The sequence below is a fragment of the Onychomys torridus genome, chromosome 2, assembly GCF_903995425.1.
Source record: "Onychomys torridus chromosome 2, mOncTor1.1, whole genome shotgun sequence".
Classification (NCBI taxonomy): Eukaryota; Metazoa; Chordata; class Mammalia; order Rodentia; family Cricetidae; genus Onychomys; species Onychomys torridus.
Window position 1 is genome coordinate 115,319,648 of NC_050444.1, and position 12,511 is coordinate 115,332,158.

The window sequence follows — 12,511 nt, forward strand, 5'->3', positions numbered from 1 at the left end:
TGAGGTTTTGACCAGTGCTCCTGGCAGGTAGGTGGGCAAGGAGTCTGGCATGAGAGTCCGCCTGCAGTGTGAATGGTTTCATTGGCTTCTCTGAAGCCCAGTTCTCAGATTGTTAGCCTCACATCCAAACAGGCTCTCAGCAGACAGCACAGGAAGGAATGTATCCCTCGGAATTGATTTTAGTCCCTAAGGCCAGGTTCCATTGCCTTCCAATTCTCGACTTCCCATTGACCAGCTGGATCAGCTGCCCTGGACCACTGCAGAAATACATAAATGTGAGTGTTTGGGGACTAGGGGCCCCACCCCAACCCCTCTCCCTACTTCCAGGATGGGCGCTGTTGGAGAGCCTTGTTGTAGAACTAATCACATTGGGAGGGCACATTCTAACTGCTATTGAGGAACTTTATAATAGCAAACTGAACAGTTAATAAAACTGATCTTTGCTGAGGATGTAACTCAGTTGGTAGCCTCACATGCACAAAGCCCTGAGTTCCATTGCTGGCATAAACTAGGGATGGTAGCACGTTTGTCATCTGAGCATTCAGGTCACACGGAGATCAGAAGTTCAAAGTCACCCTACGTAATATAGCAAGTCTGGTCTACATGAAACCCTGTTTGTTTATACATAAAACCCACAGATGAGATACAATAAGGTTTTTCGTGTATCTGCAATATGCATCAAGGACTCGGGAGCTAGGAATTGGACGAGACGTGTTTCCAGGACAGATATGATGCTTCACACCATAGCCCAGCACTCCGGAGATGGAGGCAAGAGAATTTCTGCAAACTGAGACTAACTTGTTCTACACAGCAAGTTCCAAGCCAGCAGGAACTAGACAGTGAGACCCTGTCTCAAAAAAACCAAACACGCACACACGCATGTATGCACATGTACATAAAAATGAATACATCTTCGAAAAGTAAATGGCTAGAAGTGGAAAACAATACACTGAGTGCTCATCACCACTCTGCCAGCTCTCCAGTCCCCGGGGTGGTGGTGGTGTTTGGTTTTTCAAGACAGGATTTCTCTGTTTAGTCCTTGCTGCCCTGGAACTCACTTTGTAGACCTGGCTGGCTTGATTTTGGTTTTGTGTTTGTCTGAATCACGACAGAAATGGTAAGTAGGTGGAAGGCTCCTACAGCTTCGTCTGTCAGCTCTGCCAGTTCTTCCAGCCCTTTCGTGTTTCCGTCCACAGCGTCTACTCTTTACAAACCTCTCTTGTGAATTCTACCCCTGTGCCTTGAGCTCCTCCTCCGGGCATGACTAGAACAAATGAGCAACAATCCCTTAATAGCGTCATCTAACGAGATCAGTGTTAAATTTCCCTTTGCCCTCAAATGTTGGGGAGGGCTGTGCATCTCAGTCAGGATTCACACAAGCTCAACAAAGTGAGGCCAGCTTTGCTTTTGGTTGTTGTTGCTGTTTTGTTTTGTTTTGCTTTGCAGCAGGGTTTCATGTAGCCCAGGCTGGCCTCAAACTTGTTAAGTAGCTGAGGTTGGACTAGAATGTTCAATACTTTTACCTCTGCTTTCCAAGTACCGAGATTACAGGCAGTTGCCACTGTGCCTAGCCTGTTCTAAATTCCTTTTAATGATTGCACAGTTGAATTTTAACTATAGCTTCTTCCCTGACCTCTATCCCTTTACTTAAAAAGTATTTATTATTAGTGTGCATGTGTGATGCGTCCGTGTGGGCACATACATGTCATAGCACATGAGTGGAGCTCAGAGGACAGCTCTGTTCTCTTCTTCCTTTACTTGATTCCAGGAATGAAACTCAGTTTGCTGGGCTATAAGGCAAGCACCTTCACAGATGAGTCATCTCGCTTTCTTTCTCTCTTTGTGTATTTATTTGTTTGCTTAACTTGGTTTTCAGATTCAGTGTCTCTGGTATCCCAGGCTGGCTTCAAACCATCTGTATACCTGAGGAATACCTCAAAATCCTGATGCCCCTGCCCTCCTCTCCCATGTTCAGAGAATACAGGTACTTGCCCACAAACTCTACTTAGCTTTTGGTATTTGCTTTTGAGGAAATGGGCCCAATTTGTGTAGATGAGTGGTAGAGGCCTTGCCTAGCACATTTAAAAGCAAAAATTCCTCCACCACTACAAACAAAAAGATTAGGGACTAGAGAGATGGCTCAGTGGATGAAGGAGTGTACCACCAACCCTGATGGCCTGATTTCCAGGTCTGGGACCTGCATGTTGGTGGGAGAGAAATGACTCATGAAAGTTGTTCTCTGACCACCACACAGGTGCTGTGGTACACTCACAGACTCCTACACAGACAGACTAAATATTAATAAAATAGCATTAACATAAGAAAATTAAGTAGAACATGTTTGCATGACTAATGCTGCAGTCTGAACTGTTGCCTGCAGTCCCCCAGGACACCTAATTCTGCTCTGACTCCAGTGTTCTCCTGAGCCATGACTGGCACTCAGCCTCGATTGTGCACATGTGTGTGTTGCTGAGGATGGAGTCCAGGGCATTTCACATGCAAGGCAAGTGCTCTACCACTGTGCTATGTATTTAGATTTCCTATCTTTCTTTTTGTTTTTTGTTTCTTTTTCTAGACTGGGTTTCTCTGTGTAGCCCTGGCTGTCCTGTAACTCACTCTGTAGACCAGGCTGGCCTTGAACTCAGAGATCCATCTGCCTGGGATTAAATCCTGTGCTGGGATTAAAGACCTGCACCACCACTGCTGGCTCATTTTATTTTTTATTTAAGGGATTTTATTAATGTGGTCATTTAGATGAGAATGTCCCCCGTAGGCTCATTTGTTTTAATAGTTGGTCCCTAGTTGGTGGAACAGTTTGGGGAAGATTCAGAGATATGGCCTTGTTGGAGGAGGTGTGTCACTGGGGATGGATGGGCTTTGAGGTTTCAAGAGTGTCGAAGTCCTGGGTCTCTTTCCCTCTCTTCCTCACAGCTGTGTCTCAAGATGGAAGTTCTCAGCTGCTACCTGGTGCTGCCTGCCTGCTGCCATACTCTCCACCATGATGGTCGTGAACTCTAACCTTCTGAAACTGGAAGCCCCTTCTTAAGGTGGCTTGGTTCCGGTGTCTCCTCACACCAATAGAAAAGTAACTAAGGCAGGGATGTCAAAGAGGAAGTAAAATATGGAACAGAAAAATTCACTTACATGAACTTAGTGAGTTGACTGTGAGCTAGCCGTGTGCCCTAACACAGTCCACCTTCCACCTGAGCCCAGCCACCCCAACCCCAAAGTCTCTAACTCAGAACAAGTGCCTGGCACACCCTTGTTTTTTTGTTTTTTTGTTTTTAAAGATTTATTTATTTATTATGTATACAGAAGAGGGCACCAGATCTCATTACAGATGGTTAGGAGCCACTATGTGGATGCTGGGAATTGAACACAGGACCTCTGGAAGAGCAGTCAGTGCTCTTAACCTCTGAGCCATCTCTCCAGCCCTCACACAAAGTCTCAGTATATAGCTCTGGTGGTACTAGAACTCACCAGTGTAGAGCAGGGTGTCCTCCAGCACACAGAGCTCTACTTGCCTGTTCCTCTCAAGTGCTGTGATTAAAGGTGTGTGCCACCACATCCAGCAAACTACCCTTTTTCATTTATTCATTTTATTTTATGCGTATTACCTGCACGTGTGTGTGTGTGTGTGTGTGTGTGTGTGTGTGTGTGTGCGCGCGCGCGCGCGCATCACCTGTATGCTTGGTGCCCTTGGAGGTCAGACGAGGGCATCAGACCTTCTGAAACTAGAGTTACAGATTGTTGTGAACCACCGTGTGGGCACTGGGAATTGAACCTGGGTCCTCTGCAAGAGCAGCAAGGGCTCTTAACCGCCAAGCCACGTCTCTAGCACCAACCTTGGTGATCCTGCAGAAAACCCGGTCCACATTTAGCAATAGCATCTGGTCTGCCGTGGCAGGAGGGGTCGGCTCCCTTACGTATTTCTTCATCCCAAAAGAGGCTGTAAAACATACTAGCCATGATCCTGGGTACAGTGACTAAATGTGGGAGTGAGAAACAGAGAGACACGAAAAGGAAATCCAATTATTGAATACATTCAGCTACGGGAACTGGGAATCGAGAACATGGAGAAGAGATCAGGGTATGGTGGGCACCTCAAACCCCGGCACTAGGAGGGCTGAAACAGGAGTGCCTGGAGTTTGAGGTCAATAGGAAGTTCAAGGCTAGCCTCGGCTACATAACAAGATGTTGTGTTAAAAAAAAAAAAAGTGTGGGGGTAAAAACAGAGTACTATGGTAGAGTGTTAGGATTGGAGGCATGGGTCTTTCAGAAGGGTGGACTCAGGCCACTTAGAGAAGATTTTTGCTTTTGTTAAAAGACAGGTCTCGTCGGGCGGTGGCGGCTCACGCCTTTAGTCCCAGCATTTGGGAGGCAGAGGCAGGAGGATCTCTGTGAGTTTGAGGCCAGCCTAGTCTACAGAGAGAGTTCCAGGAAAGGCGCAAAGCTGCACAGAGAAACCCTGTCTCAAAAAGCAAGAGAGAGAGAGAGAGAGAGAGAGAGAGAGAGAGAGAGAGAGAGAGAGAGAGAGGTCTCACTCTAGTTAGCTTCAATTCCTGTGCACAAAGATATCCTCCTGCCTCCAGAGTAGCTTGGAGGTCTGTAGGTAGGTATTGCCACCATCCCTGCAGTAGTTAATATTTGACCTGAGACCTGGGGATGGAAAAAAAAAGGCAGTTTTGGAAAAAAGTGAGAAAGTAAGGGTTGGTGCTGGGAGAGTGCGGTCCGGGGTTTGCTCACCCCCCTCTCCCTGCACTCCTTGGCGCACAGGTCTGTAATCCCAGCACTAGGGAATGCAGGCAGGAAGATCAGGAGTTCAGAGTTCACTACGTATGGAGTTCCAGGTTGAGGAGATTCTCTCAAAACTTCACCTGGGAAAAGAAGCCATAGAAAGACAGCTTGTGCAAAGGCCCTGGAGCAGAAAGGTGAAGGTCAGAAGTGTCCTGAGATGGAGGCCGCCAAGAAAGGAGCCTAGAGTAACACCAAGGTTCCGTCCCTAGGCGGTCAGTGTAGCTTTTGTTGCAACCAGAACCTGAAGTCAGGACAGGGATGTATGTGCGCACGTTCCCCGGCTGGTTAGCGTGAAGCCAGAGAGCAGCGTTGAAGCAATTTGAATTGCTTAAAATGTGCGCCCTAACTAGCCTCCAGAGTGTTTGGGTTCTGGGCGTGGGCCACCATGCCCCGCAGGCTCAGGCCCTCCTGGGAGGGGGCTAGGGAAGCTGATGGCGAGGGGGGTTGGGCCTAGAAACCTGCAAACTTCGCCGAGGGAGGGGAGGAGTCAGCCCGCGACGACCGGCGAGTCCCTCCTGCGGTCAGACTGCCGGGCCTGCTTTTGTTGGCGTGTGTGACCTCCGGGCTGGACCTCGTGGCTCCCAGGTAAGGCTGCTCAGGGCTAGGCCCCGGATGTCCCCGTGCTTCTCACCCTGCTCTGCCTTGGCCGGCCCCGGGATGGGAAGTGGGAATCGCTCCTCCACCCGGAGAGTGGAGACAGTGAGACAGCCGGGCCGGAGCTGCCGAGGGCGGAGGTGAGCTTGAGCGGCTGGCTGCCCCAGGCAGAGCTTTGCAGAGAGCCTGGAGGACCCGGCTCTCAGGCCCTCCCCAGCCTCCACCTTCCAAAGCTTTCCTCGGTGTCTTTGACTGGGAAGGCGTTTTCCATCAGTCTCTTTGCAAAGTTTGCTAGAAAAATGGGCAGAATTCTTTTTCAAGTCCTTAAAGGTGTTATGTTAATGTATCCTCGCACACAGGGCAGAAGCCACCGTCCTCTGGTCTTCCCTTTGCCGCCTTGAATTCGCACCCGGGTGGTTCCCTCCTTCTCCCTACCCCCACCCTAGGGTCCCTGTTAATAACTTGTATACTGTTTATGCAAACTCACATTGAAGAACTTTTAACTCTTGACACGTGGGTGGTTTTCTACATACTGAGCCACAGCTTGATTGGGCTGCGCACTTAATTCCAGGTGCCGAGAGCCGCGGCTGTGAGTGGACGGAGCAGAACCTGTGCTGCGTCCAGAGAGCCGGTTCCTTAAGGAACAGATCGGGTAAGCTGTAGAGTGTGCTCGTGGGGCACGGAGAAGGGCCCTTTGGAGGGAGACAGAAGTGTCCTGGGTTGAAGTAGGGGTGGGGTGTTGCCTGTATTCTAGGGTGGGGTCCTTAACCTAGTGTCAAGAATTTGTAGAAGCATTGAAACTCACTAGTTGCGTGCAGAAAAGTTTAAAGCAGAAAAGAAGCCAGGCTTGGTGGCGCACGCCTCTGGCTCCCGCAGAGGCAGGCGGATCTCGGAGTTGGGGAGCAGCCTGGTCTACAGAGTGAGTTCCGGGACAGCCAGAGCTAGGTAGAAAGACCCTGTCTCAAACAAACAAACAAAGAGCAAAAAACGGATAGGTAGTTCAGACCTATGGTCCCACCTTCTTCAGGGCCTGAGGCAATAGGGTCTTCTGAAGGCTCCCTGGGACAGCTTCGTGAGATCCCGTCTCTACACAAACAAGTGTGTGAGGTCTTTTTCCCCATCCAAGAGCCTACAGAGTCCTAGTATTACCCCTGAGCTTTCCAGTAGGGTGAGGAACCGAGCGAAGTTGGCGGATCGGGACCGGGCTGGCGGCAGCCATTAAAGCTGTGAAGTGATGGGAAGCTGGTCCGTCCTGGTATGTCTCACATTGTGGTCTGCCCTGTGAACTGTAAAGTTGCGAAATCCCATTCCTTCTGGAGCTGGTGGCACTGTGTCGTTCCAGTTAGACTCCAACTGGCCTCAGCCTCCCAAGTGCTGGGATCACGTGCCACAGGAGCGTGATTTACATTTTAAGTGACTTAGGAGTGCTTCCTTGGCACTTTACTCCAGAAAACCTACCAGTGAAGAAAGGGAAAAGTTTAGCAGATGAGGCCTGAAGCGCGCCCGCGGGCGGGGGGGGGGGGGGGGGGCTTCCTGTCTCTGGCTGAGGGAGGAAAGCCTTGCATTTGCATTTCCTTGGCCTTGGCCTGGTCCCTCCTGCCACCTTCTGTCTTCTTTTCAGATGTTTATTACCACGTTGCATTTTCTAATTAGCGACTTGTTCTTTATTATGTGGGTCCCCTCCTTCAACTTGCTAGCGGGCAGGGCCAGGGTTGTGGACTGTCTCCCCCCCCCTCCACGCACACACTGTAGAGGTTTAGGGTCTATGTCGCTGGGTACACTACATACATACTTGTCCTGGATTCAACATCCAGTGTTGGATTACTTGCATTTGATTTGGTTTGTTATGGGCTTTTGAGAGAGTCTCACAGAGCCCAAGCTGTCCTCCAAGTCATGGGGCCAAGGATGACACTTCATCTTCTTGGGTCCACCTCTCAAGTGTTGGGATTAAAGGCTTAGGCCACCAAGCCTGGCTTTTGGGGTGGGGGGCGGTGCCTTGAACTGCTGATGTGAATGTCGGGTCCTTCTGCCTCTACCGAAATGGCATGCACACCACTGTACCGTTTTGACTGCAGGTTTAGCACTGGCCTGTCTGTCTGGGAGACGCAAGATGAAGGGCACACAGCTGCAAGGCTTTCTGTCTTTGGACTCGAGAGGAGTCAGTGCTTTGGACAAAAGCAGCTTCTGAACTCCTGACTTTGCCCTTTGTACCTCTTGTTGGGATTTTTGTCTTTTCCTTGTGTGGACCTGCTGCTGATGTCCAGGTCCCGCTCTGCTGTGTGAGGTTGCAAAATCTCATCTGTTCTGCTTCTTATGTCCAAAAATTTGAAGCAATCTCCAATTTCTTGGTACATCACTCCAAAAGTGTACAGTGGGCTTCTGCCAGGTCAGTCACCCATAAGCTCTAGAGGGCAGATATCTGCTCCAGTACTGGTGTTCAATGATTGATCTGGAGTCAAATGGGATGTCTTGTGTTTAATCCCAGCACGTAGGAGGCTGAGGCAGGAGTATTGCTATTAGTTCATGGCCAGCCTGAACTACATACTGAGTTCTAGGAAAGCCTGGGGTGCAGGGTGAGACACTCAAACATATTAAAACCAAATCATCAAATACTGAGATCTGTTATTTGGATCAAACCCAGGGTTTATTTTAAGATGAGGTCTTGTTCTGTGGCAGAGACAGGCCTTGTACCTTCAGCCTCCCCTGATCATAGCTGTAAGCCCATAGCTTACAGCTATGATCAGGTTCAAAAGATTTCCCTCACGTTTTAACTTTAATTTTATTTTACTGTTTGGGTGTTTTGCTTGTATGTGTATCTGTGTGTTGTGTGTATCATTGCCTGAGGCAGCCAGAGAAGGTATCAGATTCTCTGGAACTAGAGTTACAGATTTGTTAGCCTGCCAGATGGGTGCTGGGAATTGAACCCAGGTCCTCTGGAAGAACAGCCAGTGCTCTTAGCTGCTGAGCCATCTCTCCAGCATCCCCCTTTAGTTAAGGGAGAGGTTATTTGTTTTTTGAGTTGAGATCTTAAAGTCTTCCAGGTTGGCCTCTTAAGTGGAGCCCAGGCTGGTCTTGAACACCTGATCCTCCTGCCTTCACCTTTCAAGTGCTGGGGTTACGGGCAGGTGACAGGCCTGGTTTTCTATCATGCAAGCGGTTTTCCGTGGCAGATAGGATGGATGTGTATTTGACTTGTGGGTTTTCTTTTTGTTGTTGTTGTTTTGTTTTTTTAATTTTTTTAAGGTTTATTTATTTAGTATATACACAGAAGAGGGCGCCAGATCTCATTACAGATGGTTGTGAGCCACCATGTGGGTGCTGGGAATTGAACTCAGGACCTCTGAAGAGCAGTCGAGGCTCTTAACCTCTGAGCCACCTGGGTGGCCTGGTACTTGCTGTGTATCCCACCTTGGCCTCAACCCCCACATGCTGGGATCTCATGGCAATGTCACCATTTCTTGCTTTTATTTAATTTTGGTGTCATTGAAAAAGCCACCTCTTAAAGGAAATAAAGATAGTTTATTGTGGAGCTGTTTTGAGTGACCGTGGCCCAGGGAACACGGATTTAGGTTACCACAAATTACATATTCCAGTGAGGAAAGAGGAAAACGTTTGATGAAGTTTTAGGGTTTTACCGAACAAAGAAAGTCATATGCCAAGGCAAAAAAATACATTGGTGGGTCCATCAGGGAGGCAGGTACAGCAAGCTTGGGAAGCCTTTCTCTCTCTCTCTTTCTCTCTCTCTCTCTCTCTCTCTCTCTCTCTCTCTCTCTCTTTTCTTTTTTAGTTTATGGAGACAGGGTTTCTCTGTATAGCCTTGGCTGTCCTGGAACTCTCTTTGTAGACCAGGCTAGCCTTGAACTCACAGAAATCCACCTGCCTCTTCCTCCCAAGTATACACCACCACTATCAGTCTGGGGAAGCCTTTCTATAGGCCCAAGATACAATCTGATGACATTCGTGGAAGCTAGGTCTAGAGGTCTGCTAAATTAATAGATTCTAAAAGGTTCTTTTCTATTAGTCCAGGAATGGTGTTCTGGAAGGCTAGAACTAGCCCCAGATGAGGTCATCAACCTCCAGTTCTGCAGCTCCAGGGCAGCTGCTCTCCTAGAGTACGGAACCAAAACAGCCATTCAAGGTGGATTTAAGCACTAATCCGGGTTGCACTGTGAAGTCCTCTTACTTTGTGTGTAAGGGGGTTTGGTCGACATGTATGTCTGTGCAACCACATTTGTGCCCACTGCCCATGGAAGTCAGAAGAGGGCATCAGCTCCCCTGGAACTGGAGTTACAGGCAGTAGTTAGCCACCATGCGGGGGCTTGACATGGAATCCTGGGTTCCCTGGAAGAGCAGCAAGTACTCTTACCAGCTGAGCACCCCCTCCGTCCCTGAGATCATTTTTAAAAAATAATAAGCTCACTTTGGTTTGGAGCAGAGCTGCCAGCTTCTACCTCACACTAAAGCCAGCACTAAGCCTCACTGTGATTTTTATCCCTCGACACCACTTTGCAAGCTCCCTGGTTCAGATCTATCTGCACCTCTACTTAATGACAAGCTTTTCCTAGGCTGGGCTCCGCTGCTGGCAGCTGTATCTCATCTGCTCATAAGGATGAAGCAGGGGAATCTCAAGTTCAAGGCCTGGCTAGGTAGGCTGCAGAGCTAGCTCAGGGCAGCCTGTCTCTGGACTGCTGGGATTAAGTGTGGTGACATGATTGATTGATTGATTGATTGATTGCAGCGCTGTGGTGACACAGTCCCCCCCCCCCCCCCAGATATTGTGAAGCTAGACCCAAACCTAGATTTTCTTCTTCCGGGCCAGCGTGGTACTATTTACCACACGTTGCCTTTCATTTATGAATAAACCCAACACGATCTTGCTATAAGCTTGCTTGATGCCAGTGGGTTTGATTTGCTAGTATTTGCTTTAAAGTTTTTTGTTTGTTTTTGTGTCAGACTGGGCCTGCAGCTGGGGAGTAGCCAAGCACCTCCTTAGCATGCGCAAGGCTTCATTGCTTCGCTCCAGCCCCGGACCCCCGAGGAACTGCGTCTATTTTTTATGGGACTGAAGAAACTCCTGTGATTTTTTTTTTCCTTAGCCTCATCGTCCTTCATATTTTCTAGCTTCTTACAGTTATTGAAGTAGTTCCTTTTTGCTCTTCTCTAGAATTCTGGGGGTTTGGATCTAATGAAGAGAACTTTATAAAGTCAGAGTGGATAGCACAGGCCTGTGTTCCCAGCATTCAGGAGGCAGGTGGAGACTGACACCTGACACAGGTCTGGTTCTAGCAAGTTCTAGACCAAAATAAAACAAAGCAGAACAAATTTGCTTCAAGTTTCCAGATTAAATGTGAAACTTATTCTCTGCTTTGTTATTGTTTGTTTGATTATTGTTTTCTGAGGCAAGGTCTTACTGTGGCTGGCCTGTAATTCTCAGTGTAGATGAGGCTAGCCTCAGCTAACAGACCCCCACACACACTCACTTACACATGCTACATTTAAAATTTTTTTTTCCAGACCTGAGGACTGAACCCAGGGCCTTGTGCTTGCTAGGCAAGCGCTCTACCACTGAGCTAAATCCCCAGCCCCTATTTTAAATTATATTTTATTTATTTGTGTGCATCTCCATGTGTACATACATGTCAAGGCACTCATGTGGAAGTCAGGACGACTTGAAGGAGTCAGTTCTCTCCCACCATATGGATCCTGGGTGAACTTAGGTTGAACCTTCTTTCTGTATTTTTCTTGTGGATGTGTGTCCGTTTGGTTTAGATTTTTGAGATAGTCCTTTGTAACTCAGGTTGGTCTATTTGGAGCAGTCCTTCTGCCTCAACTTCCCTACTGCTGAGATTAGTGGTGTGAGCCTGATCTAAAGGGAGTTGGGGGTTCAGGAGTGCGCACATAGAACCCAAGGCCTTTGTGAGGTAAGCAAGCCCTCTTGACTAAAACCCCATCTGCCTCTGTTCCTTTATATACAGCATAGAAAGTGACTGGGTCATAAACTCATCGGGTTTGCTCTTGGATTGTGTTAAGAACATAGAAGTAAAGTATGGCTAACGGCAAAGAATCTTAATACTTTAAAACTTTTCTCAAGGACTAGGGATCCAGCTCAGTGATGGGATCCTCACCCACCATGCAAAATGCCCTAGGTTTAGGCAAAAATAAAAATCCAAACATTGAGCCAGGTGGCGGTGGCACAGGCCTTTAATCCCAGCACTTGGGAGGCAGAGGCAGGTGGATCTCTGAATTCAAGTCCAGCCAGGTTTATACAGAGAAACCCTGTTTCAAAAAAAAAAAAAAAAAAAAAATCAAAAAGAAAAATCCAGACATTGTTATATGCTGGGTATGGTGGTTCAGGCCTCTGGGAGCTAGAGGCAGAAGGTACAGAGGTTAAAAGCCAGGCTCAGACTGGCTGTGATGGCGCATGCCTTTAATCCCAGCATTCAGGAGGCAGAGGCAGGTGGATCTCTGTGAGTTTGAGGCCAGCCTGGTCTACAGAGCAAGATCCAGGAAAGGCACCAAAACTACACAGATAAACACTGTCTCAAAAAACAAGAAAGCCAGACTCAATTATATAGCAAGTTTCAGGCCAGCTAGGACTGAAAGAGACCCTGTCTCAAAAATGCTGCTGCTGCTGCTGCTGCTGCTGCTGCTGCTCTGACAAAGAAAATTCAAGCACACCCCTGGTCCCAGCATACTCAAGGAGACCCGAAACCACCCCAACACATGTTCTCATTGCTCACGTTTGGTTTCTTGGTAGGCATCATCTTTAGGAAAGGAAGAACTCTTTCCATCTGGCCCTGCATGTTTCCCACAAGCCTATGCTGCCAGCTTAGCAGACAGCGCAGTGTGCTGGTCATGGAGCCTTTAGGAGGCGAGGGTTACCTGAGGTCAAACAAGAGAGCTGTTGAGCGCCCAGTGTCTTGGTCATGACGGTGTGATGAGCAGACACGGCCTCCACAGGCTCCCAAAGTCACAGACTAAAACACGGAACCAAAAGAAACCTTTTTTTTCCCCTTTGAGATGTTCGTCTTAGGCATGTTGTGACAGTAATGGAAACTTAGGAAACCAAGTCAAAAGACCTGCTCCTTCCTCTCCTTCCCACTCTGACATAGCTACACAC